The sequence below is a fragment of the Neolamprologus multifasciatus genome, chromosome 3 (assembly GCF_963576455.1).
Source record: "Neolamprologus multifasciatus chromosome 3, fNeoMul1.2, whole genome shotgun sequence".
In the NCBI taxonomy this organism is placed as follows: domain Eukaryota; kingdom Metazoa; phylum Chordata; class Actinopteri; order Cichliformes; family Cichlidae; genus Neolamprologus; species Neolamprologus multifasciatus.
In genome coordinates this window covers 16,391,725-16,404,423 of record NC_140441.1, presented here as the reverse complement: position 1 = coordinate 16,404,423, position 12,699 = coordinate 16,391,725, and the positions used below count along the sequence as shown (strand labels likewise).

At 41.4% G+C, this 12,699-nt stretch overlaps 1 protein-coding gene and 1 long non-coding RNA gene across 27 annotated transcripts in view; one reads left to right on the top strand and one right to left on the bottom strand.

Moving 5' to 3' along the window:
* Positions 1-12,699, top strand: part of LOC146521797 (receptor-type tyrosine-protein phosphatase delta-like) — a 422,277-nt gene that overhangs the window by 240,204 nt on the left and 169,374 nt on the right. For all 26 annotated transcript variants that reach the window (XM_085143970.1, XM_085143979.1, XM_085144116.1 and 23 more), the window contains one exon: positions 7,237-7,274. The gene's annotated coding sequence lies outside the window, so the exon portion shown is untranslated. The remainder of the gene's footprint in view (positions 1-7,236; positions 7,275-12,699) is intronic.
* LOC146521800 (uncharacterized) lies at positions 3,830-5,239 on the bottom strand. Its single transcript, XR_014871297.1, has 2 exons — positions 4,140-5,239; positions 3,830-4,043 (listed from the first exon to the last, which is right to left on the bottom strand). It is a non-coding gene; the product is annotated as an uncharacterized LOC146521800 (long non-coding RNA).

Below are 12,699 nucleotides of genomic sequence, written 5' to 3'. Positions count from 1 at the left end.
GCTATGGGCAAAAGTGATGCTGCTACACAATGAACTAAAAGCTTTGGCGGACAGCAAGAGTCCCCAACACAATGGTTGAAGCTGGTCCAGAAACAGTGATTGGAAATAACTTCGCTCCTCCAGCTACATACAGGACTTATGTGTTTCAGCTAAAATGCAAAATGGATTCAGCATCAGCACCAGCTAGATATTTGTATAAGACCATTATTGAAATGGAAAGCAGATATGCGACACGATACTGTGCAAAAGTCTTTTCTCCCTGTTTGATATCCTGATATATGTTTTAAGCTAATAGTTTTTTAAGGAATCACCTTGTTGGTTGAAAAATGCTACTTTATGCCTGCCAGACTGTGTTATCATTGCCATTTTGTCATAGATTCAGCCTAAAAAGAAGAGATGTTTTCCTAATGATACCATCTGAAATTGGTTCTTTGCTAAGTTGGGCATTATGCGTATAAAAAGACCGGTCCTGCCCTTGAGTTAAGTACTTTAAGCTTGATTGATTCATAGGTCAGTGTTAACTGGCTTGGCATCAATTAAATAAATGAATAATTAAGACATTTCTCTTAAACTTATCAATTACAATAACGGGGCGAAAACTTTGTGGAAAACCAGCCGATCAAAAAGTGGTTGTTGCTCAGTAGGTAGACCAGGTCATCTGCTAATCAGAAGGTTTGATCCCTGACTGCTCCGGCCTGCATGCAAAAGTGTCGTTGGGAAAGATATTGATCTCCAATGCTTCTAACATTTATCTGAATGTGAATGTTAGACGGAAAGCGGTCAGAAATAGAAGAAAATGTTTTGGTAAATGGGAAATACGGTATTTTGAATGAAACGCTTTGAGTACTTGAGTAGAAAAGTGCCCTATATAAGAACCAGTCCATTTACTATATACCAGCGTCCAAGAAAACTTTGAAATGCTGGAGAACTATTGCTTTAGATCACTTAAAAAAAAACCAAAAAAAACACTCTTGGTGGCTCAAGAGTTGTGCACATTAACCCATTTAAAAAAAAACAAATTTTAAAAGTTTACACTTTGACCATATTTGTGTCTGACACAATCTTGCTGCGCCATTGATTTTATCTTCAGGCAGCGTAGAGCCGAGCAGAAGTCCAGCTGAGTGGGTGCGAGTTAGGAAAATGAAGGCCAGCGAGTGCATCTGTTCAGTAATTCTAAGAGACATTTTTCACTTCACTTGTGCCTATGGAGCACCTTAACATATTTCCCAACTGGCACATAGCATTCATCTTTGAGTGGTCCATAACGAGCAGAGTCATTTTCCCATCCGTTCCTCCCAGTTGCTAATTGAGATAGGAAAAAAAAAGGATTCAGCCATTCCATTTTTTTTCCCTAAACGACTATTGGACACCCGAGACCAGATGGTCTGTTTGTGAGTGTCACCGGCGGCCAGTTGTTACATTTGACAATTTTGGCTTATCTGGCAAGTATCAGTACAATTTTTTTCCACCTTCAAGAAGGCGCAACTGGGGAAAAAAATAGCATTTGGATTGATTTCATCCCTCATTCGGTGCACAGCAAATATTTCTGACAAAGACATATGGTGGAGAGAAGTGCACAACAGCAGGCTGCCCAGCCTCTTGCCTGAGATGTTTTCGCTTGATCGTTTCTGGCAACATGCACATTTAGACAAGCTATGTATGCGGTGTTTGCATGCAGGATGCAGGAAGGCAGGCAGGCACAAACACACACACAAACTGCTTGAGCCTGACATTGAGGAAAGTGATATATCTATGGAAACATAAATATCCCCCTTTATGGAATTCTCCCTAGAGGATTTTTTTCCTCAAAGCATCATAACTCACTGACTATTCTATGCTGATATTTCAAAATCATACACATCAGCCTAAATGACGTCAACCTATTTGTCTCCACACAAAAACGCTATGCATGCCTGATGTTTGCTGTGCCATGTCAGGAAGTCCGTCTGTCTTCCGCTGAAGCAATCTTTGAGAAATAGAGTCTTTCACCTTCAGTTCATTTGGAATTGGCGGGTGGGGGGAAACTGACCTGACGTTCAAAGTTGCTCGCTGATGCCGAGTCCCTGTCTGGGCTTTGGCAGCTGGACTGATAGCCGGTCCTTTGGAATGGCAGCTGTTGAAGGGCTTTTTAAATTGCACCCGGGTTGATGGGTGGCTGTCAGGAGGGCAATGGACGGAGAATTTCCAAGGAAAGGGGGGTGGGGGTCAGGGAGAAGAGGGTAGAGGGAGTGTGGAGCTCAGAGGATAGTGACCCTGACACTGAGATTTACAAAAAAAAAGAAAAAAGATCTCAAATCCTGGGCAAAAAAAAAAAAAATGGCAGTATAAACCAAAGGCCATGGAATAATGGTGTGAGGTGATGTTGCTGGAATAAATGGAGCACTAAGGTAATTTAGGTAGGCTGCACATCATCTCTGTTCATCAAGTGTAATATTCCCAGGCTGTTTACGCACAGCAGGATATTATCACTTTCTTTCAGAGCTTAATCACCTGCCAGAGATACAAATGGAAAATGTCAAAGGACAGTGCTCTCATTTTCCTTTGCAGAGCGGCTCGCATTAGCTTTTGTGCCCATCAAGTCTTACAATTCCATTAATTACAAAAGCTTCGACATGTTTCCACTGGCTTCAGAATGAAATCATTGTGAAGACACAATGGTATCTGAAATGAAGTGAAGTGAAAGCACTGTCTTTTGCCATTTACAGTGCAGTGGGAGAGCAGGTGTCATGTAATGGGAGTCTTTCAATCTCACTGGCTAATCTCGCCTTGCTGTGGCTGTGCTGTGCAACAGATGGTGTTTTAAGAAGGTCATCATGTCTGTCTCCCCTAGTTTCACTATTAGGGGATATTTAAGACATCATTGAGAATCTGTCAAAGTGCTGCCATACAGCAGCTAAATAAATACAACCGGTATTAGACAGCTCAGACTCTTTAGAGACCTCTGTGGAGTGTTTAAGAATTGTACTGAGTGCACAACAAGAAGGAAGCTATTTAAATACTAAATACTAACTAATTAGTTCTCCCACATATACTTCTTAAGGTCTATTGTAGAATGACGAGCAGTAATATCTACCTTTGCAACATATTTCATGTTCAGTAAGGACAAGAACACTATTAGTTTTGTTAGTAATTCCCAAAACCTCTTTATGGCTGTAAGCTCTATCTGTATCAGTGTGTATTTAAATACTGCTTAACCTTTGCAGAAGTATAGCTGGACTTAAGCAAGTGCAGTGCAGAGTTAATGTAATTTCGATAAGGGCTTCTTATATTTTATATCACAACAGACAACGAAAACTTGAAGTAAATATTCTGTATTTTCTGCAGTGTACCTTTAACCTCAAAAGTCAGACTTACACCTTCAAAAAGGATTTTAAAGTGATATATAATAGTGTGGACAAGCAACCTGCTCCAGAAATACAGCATTTGATCCTGTTTCTTTAGTTAAATTTATGAACAATGCCAAAGATAACTCTGTTTGACAGACATAATTGTATTTTTGCACCAACAAAGTGATTCTAAAGCAGATAAGCTTACCTAAGTGAGTTCAGACTTCTTAAATAACTCCAAATATTGACTTTCAAGCTTGTTAAAATGGGACAGTGTTTTTGCCTTATATACTCTATTATACAGTGGGGCAAAAAGGTATTTAGTCAGCCACCGATTGTGCAAGTTCCCCCACTTAAAATGATGACAGAGGTCAGTAATTTGCACCAGAGGTACACTTCAACTGTGAGAGACAGAATGTGAAAAAAAAATCCATGAATTCACATGGTAGGATTTGTAAAGAATTTATTCGTAAATCAGGGTGGAAAATAAGTATTTGGTCACCTCAAACAAGGAAAATCCCTGGCTCTCACAGACCTGTAATGTCTTCTGTAAGAAGCTTTTCTGTCCCCCACTCGTTACCTGTATGAATGGCACCTGTTTGACCTCATCATCTGTATAAAAGACACCTGTCCACAGCCTCAACCAGTCAGACTCCAAACTCCGCCATGGCCAAGACCAAAGAGCTTTCGAAGGACACCAGGAAAAGAATTGTAGACCTGCACCAGACTGGGAAGAGTGAATCTACAATAGGCAAGCAGCTTGGTGTGAAAAAATCAACTGTGGGAGCAATCATCAGAAAATGGAAGACATACAAGACCACTGATAATCTCCCTCGATCTGGGGCTCCACGCAAGATCTCATCCCGTGGGGTCAAAATGATCATGAGAACGGTGAGCAAAGATCCCAGAACCACACGGGGGGACCTGGTGAATGACCTGCAGAGAGCTGGGACCAAAGTAACACAGGTCACCATCAGTAACACACTACAACGGCATTGAATCAAATCCCACAGTGCCAGACGTGTTCCGCTGCTGAAGCCAGTGCATGTCCAGGCCCGTCTGAAGTTTGCCAGAGAGCACATGGATGATACAGCAGAGGATTGGGAGAATGTCATGTGGTCAGATGAAACTAAAGTAGAACTTTTTGGTATAAACTCAACTCGTCGTGTTTGGAGGAAGAAGAATACTGAGTTGCATCCCAAGAACACCATACCTACTGTGAAGCATGGGGGTGGAAACATCATGCTATGGGGCTGTTTTTCTGCCAAGGGGACAGGACGACTGATCCGTGTTAAGGACAGAATGAATGGGGCCAAGTATCGTGAGATTTTGAGCCAAAACCTCCTTCCATCAGTGAGAACTTTGAAGATGAAACAAGGCTGGGTCTTCCAACATGACAATGATCCAAAACACACCGCCCGGGCAACAAAGGAGTGGCTCCGTAAGAAGCATTTGAAAGTCCTGGAGTGGCCTAGCCAGTCTCCAGACCTCAACCCCATAGAAAATCTGTGGCGGGAGTTGAAAGTCCGTGTTGCTCGGCGACAGCCCCAAAACATCACTGCTCTTGAGAAGATCTGCATGGAGGAATGGGCCAAAATACCAGCTACTGTGTGTGCAAACCTGGTAAAGACCTATAGTAAACGTTTGACCTCTGTTATTGCCAACAAAGGTTATGTTACAAAGTATTGAGTTGTATTTTTGTTATTGACCAAATACTTATTTTCCACCCTGATTTACGAATAAATTCTTTACAAATCCTACCATGTGAATTCATGGATTTTTTTTTCACATTCTGTCTCTCACAGTTGAAGTGTACCTCTGGTGCAAATTACCGACCTCTGTCATTATTTTAAGTGGGGGAACTTGCACAATCGGTGGCTGACTAAATACTTTTTTGCCCCACTGTATATGTATGTTTGCATATTTGTCAATCAGTTCTTGCATCTGACTTCTGTTTTCCTAGCACACTATAAAAAAAATGGGTGTGGCTCAAGAATTTTACACTTCACTGTAAAAAAAAATTTGCGCTGTCAAAAGGTTCTTATTTTGACAAAATTTAATCACTTTAATACTCTAGAACTCAAAGTGGATCTCACTTATATATCAAAGATATATTTTGGATTTGCAGTTCTCCAAAATGCAGAGCACACTTCAGTCAGTGCATCTTTACAACTATCCTCTCATTGACGCATTCAATGGACATCTGTAAATTGTAGTTGTAAGAAGATAACCTTGATTACACTCTCTTCAAACAGGCTTTGCACTAACTGGCCTCTGTTTTAATGAGGGAACTTTGCATCCTGCATCATTCCCAGTTTTCCACATGCTAAACACATTCCAGTTCTGATTTATTTCACGTGTTTCCTCACACTCTCACAATGTTCTGCAAACCCACACATTTCCTTCTATGAGGCTCTGATAGGAGGCTACCTGAGTAGCTGCATTCGTGGACCGTTATTAGCCATAAATCTAAAAAGGGCAGCAGAACCTCTGACAGGTGGCTCTCTTATTGCCTGCTGATTGCTGGAGTGTACCTATTAATCATTTCTGTATCCCCCACGGGTCAGGAAACATTTTTAGGTGAGGGATGGATCAGACACAATGGGACTACAGATTTTTCCCTGTCCTAACTCTGTTTTGATTTGCTCGTGCATCGTTTGCTTCACCCCAAATTATGCTTGCAACAGATTTTTTTTCCCCCCCTACTGAAAGATATGACTGATGCTGAGAGCCATGTTGAAGAGAGATTAACATGAAATAGTTGGCGGGGTTTTTTAGGGATGTCAGCTTTTACACATGTAGCTCAGTATTAAGTTCATAGTAATTACAACAATGATTTGCAGATGATTTTGTGTTTGGAAATGTAAAGGATTTGTCATGTCCCAGAAAACGACTGCCTGCTTTCAGTCCATTCACTGAATCCAGGCACGGCACCCATAAGCCCGAGCACAGCGCCATGATTACACACCAGAGAAATGGCAGCGTGCTGTACATCAAACTGTAGCCATTTAGTCTCAGTAACTCCATGATATAGCTTGCATATAAACTAGAAATAAATTCCCCTTCAGCATTTTGACAGCAGCTATTCAGACACTTAGCCCTCATGCTCTGCAGTCGTATCCCTTTGCCAGAATCAATTGTGCTGGCAACCATTGCCAAGCTGGAATTTTATCTCCCAGCTGGAAAAAAATAGAGAGGAGGGGTGGAAGGGGGAACAGAGCATGGAGATATGCTGTTTATCAGTCACACCACAAATTTTCTCTCCCATCTCCCCCAGTTCCCTCTTTTTGAATGTGAGCTTGGTAATAATCTACAAGACCTTGAGCGCCTCGTGCACACCGTCAGCCATGACACATCCCAATTTCTAATTTTTTTTTTAGTGTTATTTCTCTTTCTTTGGTCGATCCCTGACCTTTTGAGCACCTCCCACATTTAATTAGCACTAAGCTAAAAAGCTGCTCTGCACCCCTCCTCACTCTCCTTCCTCTCCTTTTGTCCTCGTGACTCTTTTTTTTTTGGTGGCTCCATGGGAAATATACCGCATTCACACCGTGATTGAATATCAGCGGTGAAGAAGGGGTTTTTGTAACGGCGTGGAAAATTACAAGGGTTTAAGTGTCAGACACATATGCCTGCCAAATGTAATCAGTGTGTAATAAATGTTTGCCCTTTACACTATAAAAGCAATGGCAGGACTGAATTAGTTCAGCTCAAGGCTGCACATCATTGCGTTGCCGTAGCTCTGATTAAAATTATTTCCCCGACAAGACCTGCTGTCTTCACCAGTTCCCTTTCTTGAAACTTCTCCCAAAATGACATTAACCTTTGTTTTTTATCATAATTGCTTTCATGATGACATGAACATACCGTAATCTAACATGCTTTTCCTTGTTGTGTTGTTGTCCTGCAGCTCTTGAACTCTTCGGAAGTTTGCTTGAGTGCTGAAAGGTAAGCTGCTAAAGTCCACTCACATGCAAGACTCATTGAATAAATAACAAAAATGGGCTCATTTCATTTTAAATGCAGTTTCCTTCTCTGCTCATTCCTAGAACTGTGCTAACGTTGGTTTCAGTGGAAGCACAGAGGTTAGAGAGCAAAAGGCCTCTCGCTCGTTCCTCCCCGCTGTTTAATTAGCGTGGTCTGAAAAATCAGGGTGCCGCTTATGCAATCGCAAATCCTGCCCAGCCAACAAAAAAAAAAAACATTAAAAACTTGTTTTTAACCACGTCTGGCAGAGATAAATGGCACGCCTCGCCCATCTTCTCTGCTACCCATGCAATATTGCATTGTGGGAAGACATGTGGAGTGGCAGAAATCTAAGTGGGCATGTAGGTCATTCGATAATGACAAATCTATGTGGGCATTTTCTGTTTTGTTTGCAAAAAGAACTAGAAGTGCTCGTCTTTGCATTGTGTGCACGCTTTGATATGTTGACAAGACTCAGTGAGTGCACTGTGCACAGGTAAAAATACGCTTCTCTTATTAACCTCAACCACAAGGCTGCGCTGCATTAAAAAGAAGGAGCGAATATTTCCTAATTGAAATGCTCTATTCATTTGCTCTGGTTCGCCCAGATGAGATTCTAGGGCTTGGTTAGTTCAATAGATGGGAAAGACTCGGAGAATGATGTATTACATTCTGCTGCTTGATGAGAGAATGCCGAAGATTTCATTAAATGAAGGATTTTTGGGTGGCTGCAAGAAGAGTGGCACAATCGTTAAACAACCTCTTCATCCATGAAAGGCACGATGAATAGATATGTCCCACTAAAATACAGTATGAAAAATACATGCAGTACTGTGCACAAGTCTTGAGCCACCCCCTCATTTCTTTTTATTTGGCTATCAAAATGAAAAATAGGAGCAATTGGTGAAATGGTAATACAGTATATAAGGCAAAAACAGAGTTTGTGCCATTCTAACGAGCTTGAAAGTCACTATTTGGTTCGACCACCTCTCTTACTCAGGCTGCATTCTAATATCCTTTGGTAGTCTTCAGGAATAGTTCTCTGGGCTTCTTGAAAGACTTTCAAAGCTCTTCTTTGGATGCTGTCTGCCTTTTCTGTTTTCTGCTAAGCCCTATTTAAGCCTATTTGCCACATAAGAACTCGAAAAACGTATCCATGCCTTCATCACTTCTAGACTGGACTATTGCAACTCTCTCTGCAATTAGTCCAAAATGCAGCAGCACGCCACTTAACTGGCACCAGAAGGCATGAGCACATCACCCCTGTCCTCACTAACTTACACCGGCTTCCTGTAAAATATCGCATTGATATCAAAATCCTTCTGCTCACTTTTAGAATTCTAAGTAATCTGGCCCTTAGCTACTTAACTGATCTCCTTAATCTGTGCAACCCAACGAGAGCACTGAGATCCTCCAGCCAACTGCTCCTAATCCAACGAAGGTCTGGTTTAAAAACCAGAGGTGACCGTGCTTTGGCCATTGCTTCCACTCTGGAATAATCTCCCAGTCGACATTGGAATCAATTCAGTCTTTCAAATCACACTTAAAAGATACCTGTTCAACTTAGCTTTTGAAGAAAATTAGTTTGACTTTCATTCGGCCTACACTACACCATGTAAATGTAATTTTAATTATAATTGTACTATTTGTTCCTTGTTCTGCCCGCATTGCGGTTTTATTGTGAAGCACTTTGATGTACGCCAGTCTTTTAAATGTGCTATAGAAATAAACTTTGACTTGACTTGAAGATGATCCCACACTGTTGAGGTCTGGACTTAGAGGAGGCCAATCCACAACTGATCGGACAGTTTCCAGTTTCCTCAAAAGACACAACATACACCATGTCGAGATAGCCCAAGTTTTCAGTTAATAGCGCTTTGCAAATTGAGTTGTCGGCGCAAAAATACTTACCTTCAGAAAGCCTGGATAACTAGAACGAGAAAGTCTGGCTCCTTGGAAGCAAAGTTTGAAGGGTGATTCATCTTATTCAAGCACTACTTATCCGGGCAGCAAGCATTATTGTGACTCGCAGTGTGAAAGGTTATGTTTCAAGCTTAAATCACAAAGTCGGGTTGGAACAAAGATCGGAGACTCCACAGATCTGTCCAGTGTGCCGAGGTAAAACTATTTTTAGATAGAGATTGCTCTCAATTGCCACTGGTGAAATTACCAGATAGAGGTTAAACACGATGTTTATCCATAAAAGCATCCATAAAAGTTTGAACTGATTAGGCTGAACGTAATCAAAGCATCTAGCCCAAACAGGGAAATGCACTGTAGGTCTGCAAGCCATTAAGGTGACCTAATGCAGTTTTATACAAGAGTTTTCCATCCTTGAGGATAAACAGTAAGATGAGATCATTTTTTATTTTCTCTGTAACAATACACAGTAATGAAGTAATGAAGCATTGTCAGAAAGTACTGTATTTTTATTGATCTCAATCAAATAATGTTTAAAGGGATTTTTTCCACTATATAACACAAACTCTACATTTAATATGCATCCATACTTACAATAGTTATTAAAGAAAAAAAAACAATACTGAAATCAGCCTTAGTTTAAATCTTAAAGTTTGAAACTTAATGCCACTGGGATCTCAAACTCTTTTATAACATGCAGGAAAAAAACCACACACTTCACTTATAGGGTACTTTAGCCGTAATTGCTGGAGCCCTTTGTTGCTGTGTCGTGTTCCACTGGATCATAGTAAGGGAGCAGTTTGTAGCAGTGGGGGCATAATTAGTGATAGGCTTTGGACATGTCATACTCTGTTAGTCAGCCTCGCTTTAATTCCTTTGTCTCCTCTTTGCTCCGAGCATTTATTCAGGTTGTGTGCCTTTACACAGGCATCACAGTGCATGAGCATGCTTAATGTATCTAGTAAAGGTTTGTTTTGCCTTATATAAGTCCTGGCCACTTTTTTAGGTACACCTGTTCAACAGCTTGTCAGTGCAAATATCTAATCAAACAGTCACATCTTAGCAACTCAGTGTATTTAGACATGTGGCCATGGTTTAGATCAGGGGTGTCCAGCTCGAGGCCTCAAGGACCGGTGTCCTGCAGAGAATAGATGTGTCCTTGATCCAAAACAGCTGATTTAAATGGCTAAATGATCCCCTCAACATGTCTTGAAGTTCTCCAGAGGCCTGGTAATAAATTAATCATTTGATTCAGGTGTGTTGACCCAGGGTGCGATCTAAAAGGACATTGGCCTTTGAGGCCTGGACACCCCTGGTCTAGATAACCTGCTGAAGTTCAAACTGAGCATCAGAATCAGAGATGTAAGGTGATTTAAGTGACTTTGAATGTGCCCTGGATGTTGGTGCCAGATGGGGTAGTCTGAGTGTTTCACAAACATCTCTAGGGTTTTAAACAAGTGTCTTGATGATGATGTAGAAATAAATACGTGTTGCAACCACGGTATGCAGAAGAGCATCTTGTGATGGAATCCTATAGAGCAACATACTCTTATGTTGAAAGGGCTAAAACAGGAAACAGTTCCTGAAGGTGGGGCGCTACAGTTGTTGTCTGGAGTGAGTAATAAGAGTTTTGCTGTTCGCCAATAAAGCCAACTTGGTGTTACAATCTGCCATCGCAGAAGACCACACCAGCAGCAGAAGACCACACCAGCAGCAGAAGACCACACCATGTAGCCACTCATGTCATCTAAGATAAGGAGCTGAGGATCAAATTTGCACAGGCTTACCTTAACTGGACAATAAAAGATTGACTCCTCAGATCAGGCAACGTTTTTCCAGAGTTTCTGCTACAACATTTGGAGGGTAGGATCAGAATTTGATGTAAACAACGTGAAAGCCTGGATCCATCTTGCCTTGTGGCAACAGTTCAGGCTGCTGGTGGTGGTGTAATAATGTTGGGGATATTTGCTTGGCACACTTTGGCCCCCTTTTTAGTACCACTTGAGCATTGTTTAAATTCTACAGCCGACCTGATTATCGTTGCTGACCGTGTTCTTGCCTTTATGATCTTAGCGTACTGATCTTGTGATGGCTACTTCCAGCTGGACAATGTGCCATTTCACAAAGCTCTAATAATCTCAAAGTGGTTTCTTGAACATGACAGCGACTGTTCTCAAACGGCCTCCGCAGTCACAAGATCTCAATCCAAATAGAGCATTTTAGGGATGTAGTGGCACAGGAGATTCACATCATGGATATACGGCCAATAAATCTGCAGCAAATGTGTGATGCTATCATGTTAATATGGACCAAAAAATTTCTGAGGAATGTTTCCAGCACCTTGTTGAATCTGTCTCCCAAAGAATTAAAAGAGCTTTGAAAGCAAAACCAGCACTAGGGCAGTCTAATATTGTGGCTGGCGAGTGTATTGTGTTGTCAGTTCAGAAAATAGAATTTATCTGTATGAACATTTGCTAATATATGCTCATGTTTGTCTTTCTTGTGTCTGCGCCTGTCTGTACTAATATACCTGTGCAAGTGCCCCTTTGATTTCCAGCTGAACAAAAGAAAAACAAATCATTCAATTCTAGCCAAGTCCTACAAGCTAGAAAGGCTTCAGTATTCAGCTGGCTCATGAAGCTCACTTTGTCTATAATTAGAGGAGACCTTTTGGGGCTTTTCATTTTCCTTTTTAAGTAGATCCCAGTAGCAATGAAATGCATAAAAAAAATGATATTGCATGATGCCAAAAGGTAGTCTGGTGATTACAGTCAAAGGCCTTTTTTTTTTGGGCATGTGTCTATGCGTGGAGTTTGCAGAGTGATTTTTCAACCTAGGCTGATGATGTGAGGGGTGGATGAAAGCTGCTTTGAGGATACAGTATACGGCTGGGAGGAAAAGCTTTTCCTTCACTCCCTTCCATTGCCTTTTCTCCAATTTTCCCTTTCTCCTTCATCCCCCTCCTTCATTTCCCTTCTTTCTGCCCTGTTTCATTCTCCTGCCACTCTACCCTTCCTATCTCTTCTCGCCTGCCTCTCCCCTCCCTCTGTTGTTTCCCTATCCAATTTTCCCCATACATCCAGTCCACTCTCTGTGTAGCCTCTTTCCCCTGCCACAGCTGTCTTCATACCTGCACTCATCTGTAACTGCTCTGCTCTGTGTGCTCCCTCTTTGGCTCTTTTTTTCCCACCATTAATTCCTGACCCCACTTTTCCCCATATGAGGTTGGCAGCAGTTAAGGACACTGTTCGCAAATTGATGATTAGACACATTTTCAGGAAGTGAAGATTACACAGTTCCATAATGGGTTTGGGTTTTTTTTTTCCTGTTGCAAAAATTCACTTTGCACTTTGTGTAGTTAGTGTGGGATTGTTGCTTTAAACCTACAAGTCATTTTAAGATGTAGATTTATAAATGTGGAACATGGAGTGCAGGTGCATGCCCAGAGCCATTTTAAGGAATGCTCCTGAAGCTGTAACACATGGCA